Genomic DNA, 12,746 nt, shown 5'->3' on the forward strand with positions numbered 1-12,746 from the left:
TATATATATATATATATGCACACAAAATCGAGGCATACTCTCACTTGCTAACTCTCCCCACCAATGTTCTATGCTTTCCTCGAAAAAAAAAAGGGGGGGGCTGAAAAAGTGAGAGAAGTCTATTTCGAAAGCAAACTCCCACACCTCCAGGACCTGTCATCGACTGTCTGCTATTGAGCTCGAGCACTATATCAAGCTAATGGGGAGGAAAGTGGGTCATCATGAATTATTCACAAGCTTCCTCCACATAAAAGGAAATGTTTTCAATATGTCTTATGGAAATACCATATAATAGTCCTGAAAACGTGGTGCAGATATGGACGATGATAAATCAAACATGGCTATTAATTCAGATAGGACCGATATTTGTCCACATACCATTTTTAGTGAAAACTATAGGCAATTAAAAGTTGTTTCTGCCTCAGACTGGTAGAACAACTCATTAATTTCCAGGAAATGAAGGAACCTGTCATTTCCATCTGCAAGGATTACTCCCCTGCATCTCTGGCTGTCATCGAGGGAAACAGGCTCGCCGAAGGAGGAGTGACATTTCGAGTGAGGTTTTCTCCCCTCTGCTGTCTTCTCCTGGGCATGATGCTGACATTTAATTAGTCGGAGAATGGAGACAGTACTCCAGATTGAGCTTGTACTAACTCTGACCTTTTCAGGCCTTTGCTCTGCTCTGTCATTAGAATACCATCCACCAGAAAAACACTATCGCAATAAGAATGCCAAATCATCAGCCTCAGGGCGCAGAGTAGCTCAGTTTAAAGCTTTGCCATTAAACTTGCGTTAAGTCTGGTCACTGTCATTTCCAGTGCTTTCACACACTTACATTTATCCCGCTCACATTCACACACTCGGCCCGTCTTACTATGTGCGCTTGACAAAAAGAAGTAGTAACTATAGGACTTTTTCCGATAAGGTTTGGTGTACTGTTGAGGAACATTTCCACCTGGCAAAGTAGAATTTTCTGAATTTGTCAAAACACAAGGTACTTCACCTTTCCATTACATCCTCGCTGTACGAAAAGGTCCAAATATTGGAAATTAGGTTTATGACATTTAATCATGTTTGAATTTAGACTAGCAATATACATGTGATAGACTGTATATGTGAGGTCCTTTTGCAACTGCTCCACTGCCAAGCTCATTTTCTTAGCATCCAGAAAGATGTCCCAGATGGCAAAGAAGAACTATCCAGTGCTTCATGTTGGAGTGCTTTCATCCCTAATGAGAAGTGTTTAAAAACCATCTAATCACCCCTTATTAGTGCACACTTTTAACAGGCAAAGAAAATGAGAAAACTAACACTCATGGTGGAAGCGATTCCTTGATGTAAAAAGATCTCAGTACATCTGCTCCTAATATATGAATGAGTTGTTTTATTGTCATTAGAAAATTGGACAGAAAGTCAAAGTATAACCTCATCATTACAGTGATTAATTAATTTCACCTATTTCTTCCCTCAAATTGTCAACTTCTGTCCTAGATATGTCCCATACATATTCTAAAGCAAAATAATACCAGAAGCAATCACACGTGTTTAAAAAAAAATCAAATCCTCCCATAACATCGTCTATGTGTGTCATACATCAAACTATAGCTCAATATCAAACTTCCACTTTATTTCCAAGATCCTAGAAAACATTTTAGCTCAGGACTATTATTTACATAAAGTTTTGCAGTCATGGTTTAGGCCTTGTCACAGTACTGATACAGTCCTGGTTAAAGTAATAAATTACCTAATACTGGCTTATGTTCAGGTTTGTGTCTCCTTGTTTGTGTTGCTTGATCTCAGTGCAACTTTTGATACCATAAATCATCTAGTCTCTCGAGGAGAATATTATCATTTTGATGGAGTTAAGAGAATTGTAATTACTTAATGGTGAATTCTCTATGCGAGTAATGTTTGGTGTTACGTCTGTGAAAGTTCTCAGTCATCCAGGTCATCGTAATCCATAGGTGCTAAAGAAGACAACTGGGCTTGCTTGAAATCCTTGAAGATGTTTCACCTCTCATCCAAAAGGTTTTTTCAGTTCTGTTTGACTAGTGGGGAGTTTCAGGTATTTATTTTCTAGTGGACCAAAAGCAACCCTAAAGAGTGTCATTGAGGTCACATGGGTTGTTGACCCTCTCAGCCATCCTGTAGATTGTTAAGGCCTCTGCATGCTCTTGCGACAAGGCTTTCGCAGATAGCTTTTCGCAGACAGTTGTAATTTATCGTTGAGCGGGGAGTAATAGGCGTGCGCGATGTTATTCACCACTACAACGCAAGGGGGCGCGAAGTTGCGAAATCGCTAGGAGTAGTTGGTGGGTGTGGTTAGTAGAGTGTTTATCCTCCGGTTACTTATAATGACTAGAACTGGAGTCGTATAGATGTACGCACTTCCTCACTTCCTCGATCAACCGCTCTTCGTGCTGCTCCATCTTCGCTCGTGTTTTTAAAAATGGCGGTGGTGAAAACAAACCAAACCGGGAAAGTAGGGAAGCGGAAGTGCGTGTACAGCGGATGTAGAGTGGACCAATCAGAGCCCTCTTGTCTGCGACACTATCTGCGAGGCTTCTGCGGTGGTCACAATTTTTGGGAGGTGCGTGCAGAGCGTCTGCGGCACCGTCTGCGAGGAATGCGTTGTCAGCATAAATTGGACTTTAGGGTCACTGGAGGCCAGGTGTGAAAGGTGTTAGCAGCCTAGAGGGTCATTAGGGTGATCTGTGGGTCATTGGCTCTCTCTGACATCATGTGAGTTGTTGAAGTCAGCTGAGACTTGTTGTGGATGTGCATTCAGTTTTCTGGGAAGTGTACCAAGGACTGCATTGTAGGTGGCTGATAAGTGGTGTCTCAGACCACCTTCTCTGTTCAGCGATGGTTATTCCAGGTTGACGAAGATGGCTTCTTTTACTCCTCTTTCAAACCACTGATCTTCTCTGGTTAAAATGTGTATATTGCAGTCCTGAAATGAGTGTCCTTTGTCACTGAGATGAAGATAGACTACAGAGTCCTGGCCTGAGGCCAGTGTCTTCAAGGATTTCAAGCAAGTCCGGTTGCCTTCTTTAGTACCTATGGATGTTTGGTGTTACACAAGGCTCTGTTCTCAGACCATGTTTCTTCTCTATATATGGTATATCTGAGTACAATTATTCATAAACATGGTATTACCTTCCACTGCTATGCTGATACCATGCAACTGTATGTTTGAGCAAGGCCAGATGGCCAATGTCAGATTATCTTCCTCCTTTGTAATTCCAACAAGACAGATGTACTTCTACATAAAAGTAGACTAGCAGTACTTCTAAAAGTAGAGGCTTTCTGATTATGTAGTAAATTTGGATGACCTTTACATTGTCATGTGCAGCAGAGAAAGACCTTGGTTTGAATACTGATTTCAGTCTCTTGTTTGAAGTTTGTCTTCATCTTGTGAAAAAAAGCTACAAATATACTCCTTACATGTTTTTACATGATGAGGGAAAAAGTAGCTCATGCTTTTGTTATGGCGGCACAGTGGTGTAGTGGTTAGCGCTGTCGCCTCACAGCAAGAAGGTCCAGGTTTGAGCCCCGTGGCCAATGAGGGCCTTTCTGTGCGGAGTTTGCATGTTCTCCCCGTGTCCGCGTGGGTTTCCTCCGGGTGCTCCGGTTTCCCCCACAGTCCAAAGACATGCAGGTTAGGTTAACTGGTGACTCTAAATTGACCGTAGGTGTGAATGTGAGTGTGAATGGTTGTCTGTGTCTATGTGTCAGCCCTGTGATGACCTGGCGACTTGTCCAGGGTGTACCCTGCCTTTCGCTCGTAGTCAGCTGGGATAGGCTCCAGCTTGCCTGCGACCCTGTAGAGCAGGATAAAGCGGCTACAGATAATGAGATGAGATGCTTTTGTTACCTTTAGGTTGGATTATTGAACATCATTATACCTACATTCAGACATCAATAAGCTTGAGTTAGTTCAGACTCTAGCAACCTTACAAGAAACAGAAAATGTGTTCATATCACCCCATCATACTGCATTAGCTCCAAGTAACATGCTGATTATAAGATACTACTAATGATTTAGAAGATGCTGAATGGTTTCACTCCACAGTGCCTGAGTGAACTTTTGGTCTGTCCACCACATCTGCTTCAATAAAAGGTGTAGTCTGAGTGTTAGCACCGAGAATAATGAACAGCACAGCAGGGAGCCTTTTCCTACAAAGTCACCCAGCTGCCAATTAGTGTTTGGTATTAAGGCACATTCTCAGTCTCAATTCTAGGTTGAAATCCATCCTTTTTTTGTCATGGGTTTTGTCATAGCTTCTATTAGGTAAAATTGTAGCTCTGGGGGTGAGGGTGTTGATGGGGGTTGTTGGGGGTATGTTCTAAAACGTTACCTGTCCTAGAATAGTATACTATAATGATTTTAATCCTTCACCACTCTAACCTTTCTTCACTGCCATCTGGCTTGCTCATTATGGATCAAAATATATATCTAGATTCCAGTGAAGCTGCTTTGTGATAATGTCTATTGTTTAAAAACTGATTGAACTGAATTGCTTTTGCTCTTCCATAAACTACTGTGTAGATTCATTACTGTATGTTAGTGGACTGGCAAAGCAGAGTGAGTCATCTGAGAAAAAATATAAATAATCAGGAGTGGATATGTAAGTCAACATGACCATGCTCCTGACACTTTCACACTATTGCATCATTAATTTTTTATTATTTGTTTCAACAACGAATTGGCAAGTCATGGGGTGAGCCAAATCTAACTGAACCATTGAATCTGTGGAGGAGGGCTTGGCTTTTGGCCAATTTGATCAATCTTGGATTGTCTGTCACTAGAGGTCCTCTGTGAGTGCTAATGTGTTGCAATGAAATGTAACGGCAACAAGGAAAATCCTACATTACTGTTAAACACCACTGAAAGACACACCTATTAACTTCAGGTAATTATCAGCCCTTAAAAGCTGTGTCACCAATACCAATGACACTTGGCAGCCAAAGGAGCCCAGATGTCCCTGAACTAATGGGCTCAGATCCAGCTTGTCTGAGAGACCTGAAATACTTTATGCGCTTACCAGTGGAGGAAGAGAAAGAGTCGGGATTTTAAAATTCCACTGATCACTCTAGTTAGAATAAAGTGGAAGGTTACAAAAATTGACACCGTCATGTAAAAATGACATGACCCAAAAGCAGTTGAGAGGAAAAGACACCAAGTGACCGAAGCTGATGTTCTGTGTGCCCGATGAGCAAAAGGGTGACCATATGGTGTAGCGTGTCATGGTTCCTGACTCTTGCTGCACCCTTGCAGCAGGTCTGCTCAACCATAGACCACCATTTTTCTGCATAATTTAGCCAGTATGACACAGGAAGCAGTTGGTCAATGAGCCGTGTGTTCCCAGACAAATGGAGAGCTGGATCGAGGAGTCTGTAAGGGATCCAGCACCACAGGAATCTTATTAGAGATATCATTCACATACACATGCAGAGTCATCTTAGCTCTCTCTGAAGTAGTCAGTGACGTAGTCAGCACTGGGTAATATTACTCTCTGTGTGTGTCCAGAAAACTATAGTTCTGAACAAAAAAATTTTCATCTTCTCTCTCTCTCTCAGTAAATTACACTTGGTGGACTTGCCTGCAGTTTGAAGGCAGCTATGGTTATCAAAATGTCACTGTTTAAGCAGTCAAGCTTACGTTTTCTTGGTTTTGTTGTGTGTTGAAACAGATAATTTCATGGAACCAATAGCACTGAAAATCTTCATCTTCATTTACCTCTCATCTTTTATCCATCAAGAACCTTGTCGTTTGTTCTTCCCTTATCTTCTACTAGTATGCACACCCTGTGTTTTTCTGTGTAGGAATATCACAGTGTGTTTAAAATCAAGATTTTAAAAATGTAGAAAAACTTACAACTTAAAATATAGATATATATTTGAAAGATTGAACTTGGTGTGTACTGTGATTTGTTTAGTTCAAAAATTGGCTTATGTGAAAAACCCCTACTTTCACTACTACTTAGGGGAAAGCTGGAAAAGCTATTTTATTGTGAAAATAACTTTTTTTTTTTAATATGTAGTTTAGGCAGCTGGGCCATAGAAGGTTCACGCTGCACGCTGCATGCTGCACGCTACACACGTGTAAAGAAAAGTGGACAAACGTAGCATGACTTGCTCTGGGCCATAGAACGGCGTTCACGTTGCACGCTGCACGCTGCACACTTCACGCGTGAAGCGAGAAATGAACATGCACACTTTTTTCTAGGCGTGAAGATGGAAATTCCAGTCAATGCATGCGGTCACCGCCACGCCAGCCAATCAGAACGGGTCTAGGGAGATAACTCTATGCTTTCAGGGGAAAACTTCAGAAAAAATATAATTGAATGGTATAATTGAAAAATAGTTCTTCATCGGGATTGTCAAGCAGATTATAGAATGTTCGGTGAAATTCACCACGGGTTTCTCTCAGAAGGAAGTGTTCTCGGCTCCAAATTCTGTTCCTTTTTCTCTTCCTCTGTCTCAGTAAAAGCAGAATGAGGCAATCGTCGTCATCCGAAGAGTCCATATTGTTGGTTACTCGGTCAAAGTAGAACAGGCGCAACACGTGAACATCCAAGCATGAAGTTTAATGGCCCAGGGTCCGGTTCTTCACGTGAACGTGTAGCGTGCAGCATGCAGCGTGAACCTTCTATGGCCCAGCTGCCTTAGGAGTATTAACCTACTGATATTAACCTCTGGTGTGCTGAGTCTCATGGGCTCCCCCTAATGGAGGCTAAAAGCCTTCCTCCTTCGATTTATGAATGGTCACACTGCCACTCCATGCTCTTCATCTTAGTTTCTCCCTCATTTCCCCACCTTTCTTCAATTTCTTCAGTTTTGACACGTAAATCATAGAGCAGCAGATGACAAAATGATGAAAAAAGCAAGACCGCCTTCTTTAGCACCATCAAAAGCACTGAGCTGTGATGTGCAGATAACCCTCCTTCCCACCACCACATACACATACACAGGCCCCAGGCTCCTGCAGCACACTCAACCAAAGGAAAGAAATCAAATGGCAGGGGAAAAATATTCCCCCCACAGCAGTTTTACTTGTGTGATATGGAAATGCACACTGTCCCAGCTCACTATAATCTGTATTTAAATATTGGTGCTCATTAAAAAAAAGGGAAATTACTAAATATGATCCAGTTGGAGGGGAAGAGAAAGGACAAGTGGACGCTAATGAATCAAAGAGAACTCCAGAAGTTCTTGCTCACTAAGAAAGTTTTCATCTTGGAGGATGAAGCACTGCTGCAAAACCAGAAGAAATGTGAAAGGCATGAACTACACTGGTAATTTTAATGAGATCATCAATGACAGCATAACTTACTCCAGCCCAAATTTGGGTAGAAGCTATATGCACCCTGGGTACCCCTACCTTCATGCCAGAAAGAATCAAAAATCGGTGAAGAATTGAGACAGAAGAAGCAATTTTCGTGAAATGTGGACGACACCAGACAGACGACGGACAACACGTGATGGCATAAGCTCATCGCCGGTCAGCCGGATGAGCTAATAACCTGAATGGACCATCTGAAAATCAACTGAAGCATGTGCGTAAGTCAACTCTGAATATGAGTAACTTTCCCCTCATAAATATTAACATAACTTTCAAACTTGTTTTCAACTCTGAGTATAATCAATATTTATATTTTTAAGTTTGCCAAAATGCTTATGTTTGAGTGCTAACAAATCCTGCTTCAAAGGCGACGCAAATGTGAGAATGTTTGAATGTTTGTTCTTCTGAAAATATTTATTCTCACTTTTTCTTCCCCCATTTTATAGGCAGATTCCTTAAGCAGAAAATATAGTATTGAGACATTATCATGGCACAAAGAGCTATATAGCTACATTAAAAAATATACATTACAATTTATAATTGATTCTAAAGGCATGTAATTTTTTATACAGCTATATTAAAGACTTTTTTATTGTAAAGTGACCTTGGGTGTGAGAAAGGCACTATGTAATTTGAAATTATTATTATTATTATCTCATCTCATTATCTCTAGCCGCTTTATCCTTCTACAGGGTCGCAGACAAGCTGGAGCCTATCCCAGCTGACTACGGGCGAAAGGCGGGGTACACCCTGGACAAGTCGCCAGGTCATCACAGGGCTGACACATAGACACAGACAACCATTCACACTCACATTCACACCTACGGTCAATTTAGAGTCACCAGTTAACCTAACCTGCATGTCTTTGGACTGTGGGGGAAACCGGAGCACCCGGAGGAAACCCACGCGGACACGGGGAGAACATGCAAACTCCGCACAGAAAGGCCCTCGCCGGCCCCGGGGCTCGAACCCAGGACCTTCTTGCTGTGAGGCGACAGCGCTAACCACTACACCACCGTGCCGCCATTATTATTATTATTAAGGGCACGCAGTAGAGTGCATACCTCCGCCAAGCCACATGTTATCAACATCCACATCAAATCACTTGAATATAGGATAATACTAAAACTGTCCACCAAACTACATCAAAATCCGTTCACTACTTTTTGAGTTATGTTCGGAACAGACAAAAAAAAAAATCCTGAATCCACATACATATCTGGATTTGCATCAAAATTTAATTAATTGTTCCTTGGCCCCTGGCTCAGCTTTCCTCAAAATTTCATCAAAATCCGTTCATGAATTTTTGAGTTACATTGGGAACAGAGAAACAAACAAACAGAGGTGCAAACATGACCTCCTCCAACAAAGTGCAAAGACATGCAGGTTACGTAAAATGCCCAGCCACTGGGGTTGCACAAGCCAGCGCATACTTAGTGCCAATCCCATGCCCAGAATATTGGGGAGGGTTGTGTCAGGAAGGGCATTCGGCCTAAAAAAACCTATGCCAAATCAAAGGGGTTGAAAATCAATCAGAGCTTCACCCTGTATTCCTCCCCGTCACAAACTATGTGAAGAAACAAATAAACAAAGTAATTGTAATATTTGAGTAAATGTAGGTTCAACCATTTGTAACCCAGCTATCATTTGTCTTAGATAATATTCTGTCCTATAAACAGAGGCCTAATCCTAATTCAACAGTACATGTCACTGCAACTACTATTTCCATGAGCTACTGAGCTTTTCTTTCGACCTGAAATACAGTCCTTACCTCTATTTCAATTGACCCTGAGTACTTCCCCCAACCTGGGCTACAGCAAAGGGCAAGCACAGAGAAGAGCTGCGCATTAAAGATTCATTGCTTGCCTGCTTATATCTGTCACATATTAATGTGAGCAAAACGCATGAGGCCTGCTGGGAATTGTTGGCTGTGTCACCACAAGTGGAAGCTTGCCAGCAGAAATCAATAGAGCCACTTGTGCGTATCTTCCACAGGGTGTAGAGAAGGAGGAAGGAGAGTTCAGGTTTACCTTTCTCCCACACATAAAGGTAGATGAGCTGATGAGCCAGAGAACACTTAAAAGCATGAAGCCAGAAGCAACATTTCCGTGTCCTCAAATGGTACATGGTCGTCTACCAGAAACGTGAGCACGCACATCATCTGAATCAGCAGAAACTGAAACAGTCCTAATGGAAGGATTTGTTTACGCTGGTCAAAATTGCAAATGTCTAGGAAGCAATTAGAGCATTGGACTGCTCCAAATGGCAGTTGGATGAGATCTGTGTTTCCTTTATGCCAGCCTTACAACACATTCTGCTACATTGATATTGACCGCAGTGTCCTCAGAGGTAGCGGAATGAGACAAATGATCAGGAAGGAGTGATCTCGGGTCATCTCATTTCACCTGAATGAAAACATTTGATTGCTGGTGAGCTGGAAAAAAAAAAGGTAATTGGTTTTAAACTTGCTTTGTTGGTAGAAATGTTAGGAGGGGGAAAAAAATGGCAGTTTTAAGATCCAAAGGAGACGCCATGTACCCCTGCCTACATGGAAGGTGCACATCCAATTGTTGTTATAAACTCTGAACTGAATCATTTGTAAATATTCATTTACTGTTTTTTGCATGGTCTAGCACAGAGGTCTAGAGTCCATGTCAGAATTGCTAATAACTTTATTTTGTCTTATTCATCGCCATTAACTAATCATTACTGGTTACGCATTAAAAGATAACTGTTGTCACCATTCATTTATGTAACTCATGTTACATTCTTATCCTGAGCAACCTGGGGGTTAGGTGCCTTGCTCAAGAGCACTTCAGCCATTCCTGCTGGTCCAGGGAATCAAACCAGCAACCTTTTAGTCCCAAAGAAGCCATTAGGCCATGGCTTCTCCCAACTGTGACTTATGCAGAGCTTTGTAAGCAATTAATTATGTCATCTCATTATCTCTAGCCGCTTTATCCTGTTCTACAGGGTCGCAGGCAAGCTGGAGCCTATCCCAGCTGACTACGGGCGAAAGACGGGGTACACCCTGGACAAGTCGCCAGGTCATCACAGGGCTGACACATACCGGTAGACACAGACAACCATTCACACTCACATTCACACCTACGGTCAATTTAGAGTCACCAGTTAACCTAACCTGCATGTCTTTGGACTGTTGGGAAAACCGGAGCACCCGGAGGAAACCCACGCGGACACGGGGAGAACATGCAAACTCCGCACAGAAAGGCCTTCGCCGGCCACAGGGCTCGAACCCGGACCTTCTTGCTGTGAGGCGACAGCGCTAACCACTACACCACCGTGCCGCCGTAATTAATTATTACCTTCACCAATGTTGTTAGAGGAGGTTATGTTTTCACCTGCATTTGTTTGTGTGTTTGTCTGTTCACAATGCAACTCAAAAAGTAGTGAATGGATTTTGATGAAATTTTGAGGAAAGGTAAACTATGGGCCAAGGAACAATTGATTAGATTTTGATGCAAATCTGCGTGTGTGGCTTGGTAGAGGTAATACACTATACCGAGTACCCTTCTACAATGTAACTTGACCTGTACAAATTGTAGTTGAGTACACTTATTACCTCGTACAGATGAATGTGTTGCTGGAGTGGTATTCATATACAAAGCTCTATAGTCTGATTGATTATTCTTCATATTATGTAATTATTATTATTATTATTATTATTATTATAGTTTAATAAGTTTTAATCATATAACAAATGACAGTGCAAGGAATGTGAAAAATAATACACATGTGCATCATATTACAAAATTTAAGGATGTACCTATTCTTAAAGGGTGGCACAGTGGTGTAGTGGTTAGCACTGTTGCTTCACAGCAAGAAGGTCCTGGGTTCGAGCCCAGCGGCTGGCGAGGGCCTTTCTGTGTGGAGTTTGCATGTTCTCCCCGTGTCCGCGTGGGTTTCCTCCGGGTGCTCCGGTTTCTCCCACAGTCCAAAGACATGCAGGTTAGGTTAATTAGTGGCTGTAATTTGACCGTAGGTGTGAATATGAGTGTGAATGGTTCTTTGTTTCTGTGTCAGCCCTGCGATGACCTGGCAACTTGTCCAGGGTGTACCCCGCCTCTCACCCATAGTCAGCTGGGATAGGCGACCCTGTAGAACAGGATAAGCGGCTACAGATAATGGATGGGTGGATGGATGGACCTATTCTTAAAATACACTTGTGTGGAAGGACTATAATAATTAGTAGTTGATTTCAGCTCGCAGCACAGATTTGAGCACACGGCACAGATGGACAAAGCGAGGCATGCAGCAGCATATATGAGGTTTTTCCACTATGTTCAACTCCAGTCTCAGTCAACGGCATATGAAAACAGCTCTAACCTAACTGCATGTGCTTGGATAACGATGTGCAACCCGTGGCTCCGAATGTGTTTTTTCACATGGTGTTGGTCATGATAGAATTCACTCTGCCACAGTGCATGGATTTTATTTTCATTTATTCATTTTATTTAGCTGCAAAGGACAATAAAAAAAAATTGTGGGAAGCTTTTGTTTGGGGAAGCCATGGTCTAATGGTTAGAGAAGCAGCTTTGGGATGAAAAGGTCACTGGTTTGATTCCCTGGACCAGCAAGAATGGTTGAAGTACCCTTGAGCAAGGCACCTGCTCCCCAGGCTCCTCTGGGTAAGAGCGTCTGCTAAATGCCATTAATGTAACGTTTGAGAGATATTAAGGATGAAATATACTTCTACACTTGACACAAAGTGATATGAAATTTATAATGCTCCATTAAAGAAAGCAGAAATTTCAGAAATGATTTTTTTTTCCCCAGCATAGTACTACACAATGTGTGATGGCTTCAACAAGACTGAAATACTTAGCAATTATGAGGTAATTAACAACATGTGGCATCTGAGTTTCCTCTGTTTATGTACACATTAGGAAATGTCATTATCTATTATGTATTGCCATGCTGTTAGTCAAACACTGCTTATACTGGTGTGTGTAGCACCTACCAGAGCTTGACTTTGAACTTTCTGCACTGTTTTGAAATATGTGTACCTTCTGTATTTTCCCCAAAATCACAACCAAGTTGTTTAGCAAGCGGACAATACAAGTATTATAGTGTTTATAGTGTAGTACAATAGTTATCCTATTTAAGTAGGATTATAGAATTAAAGCGTAATTGTGCCAAGAGTGAATTTTTCTGGAGGTATCGCTTATATTTCTAATTATCATCATCCACATAATGGCTTCACTCTTCAATGTCACTCTTTATGAATAATCCAATTAGATCTTAGAATGGGGGTGGCACGGTGGTGTAGTGGTTAGCACTGTCGCCTCACAGCAAGAAGGTCCTGGGTTCGAGCCCCGGGGCCGGCGAGGGCCTTTCTGTGTGGAGTTTGCATGTTCTCCCCGTGTCCGCGTGGGTT

Source organism: Neoarius graeffei, chromosome 22 (genome assembly GCF_027579695.1).
Source record: "Neoarius graeffei isolate fNeoGra1 chromosome 22, fNeoGra1.pri, whole genome shotgun sequence".
Classification (NCBI taxonomy): Eukaryota; Metazoa; Chordata; class Actinopteri; order Siluriformes; family Ariidae; genus Neoarius; species Neoarius graeffei.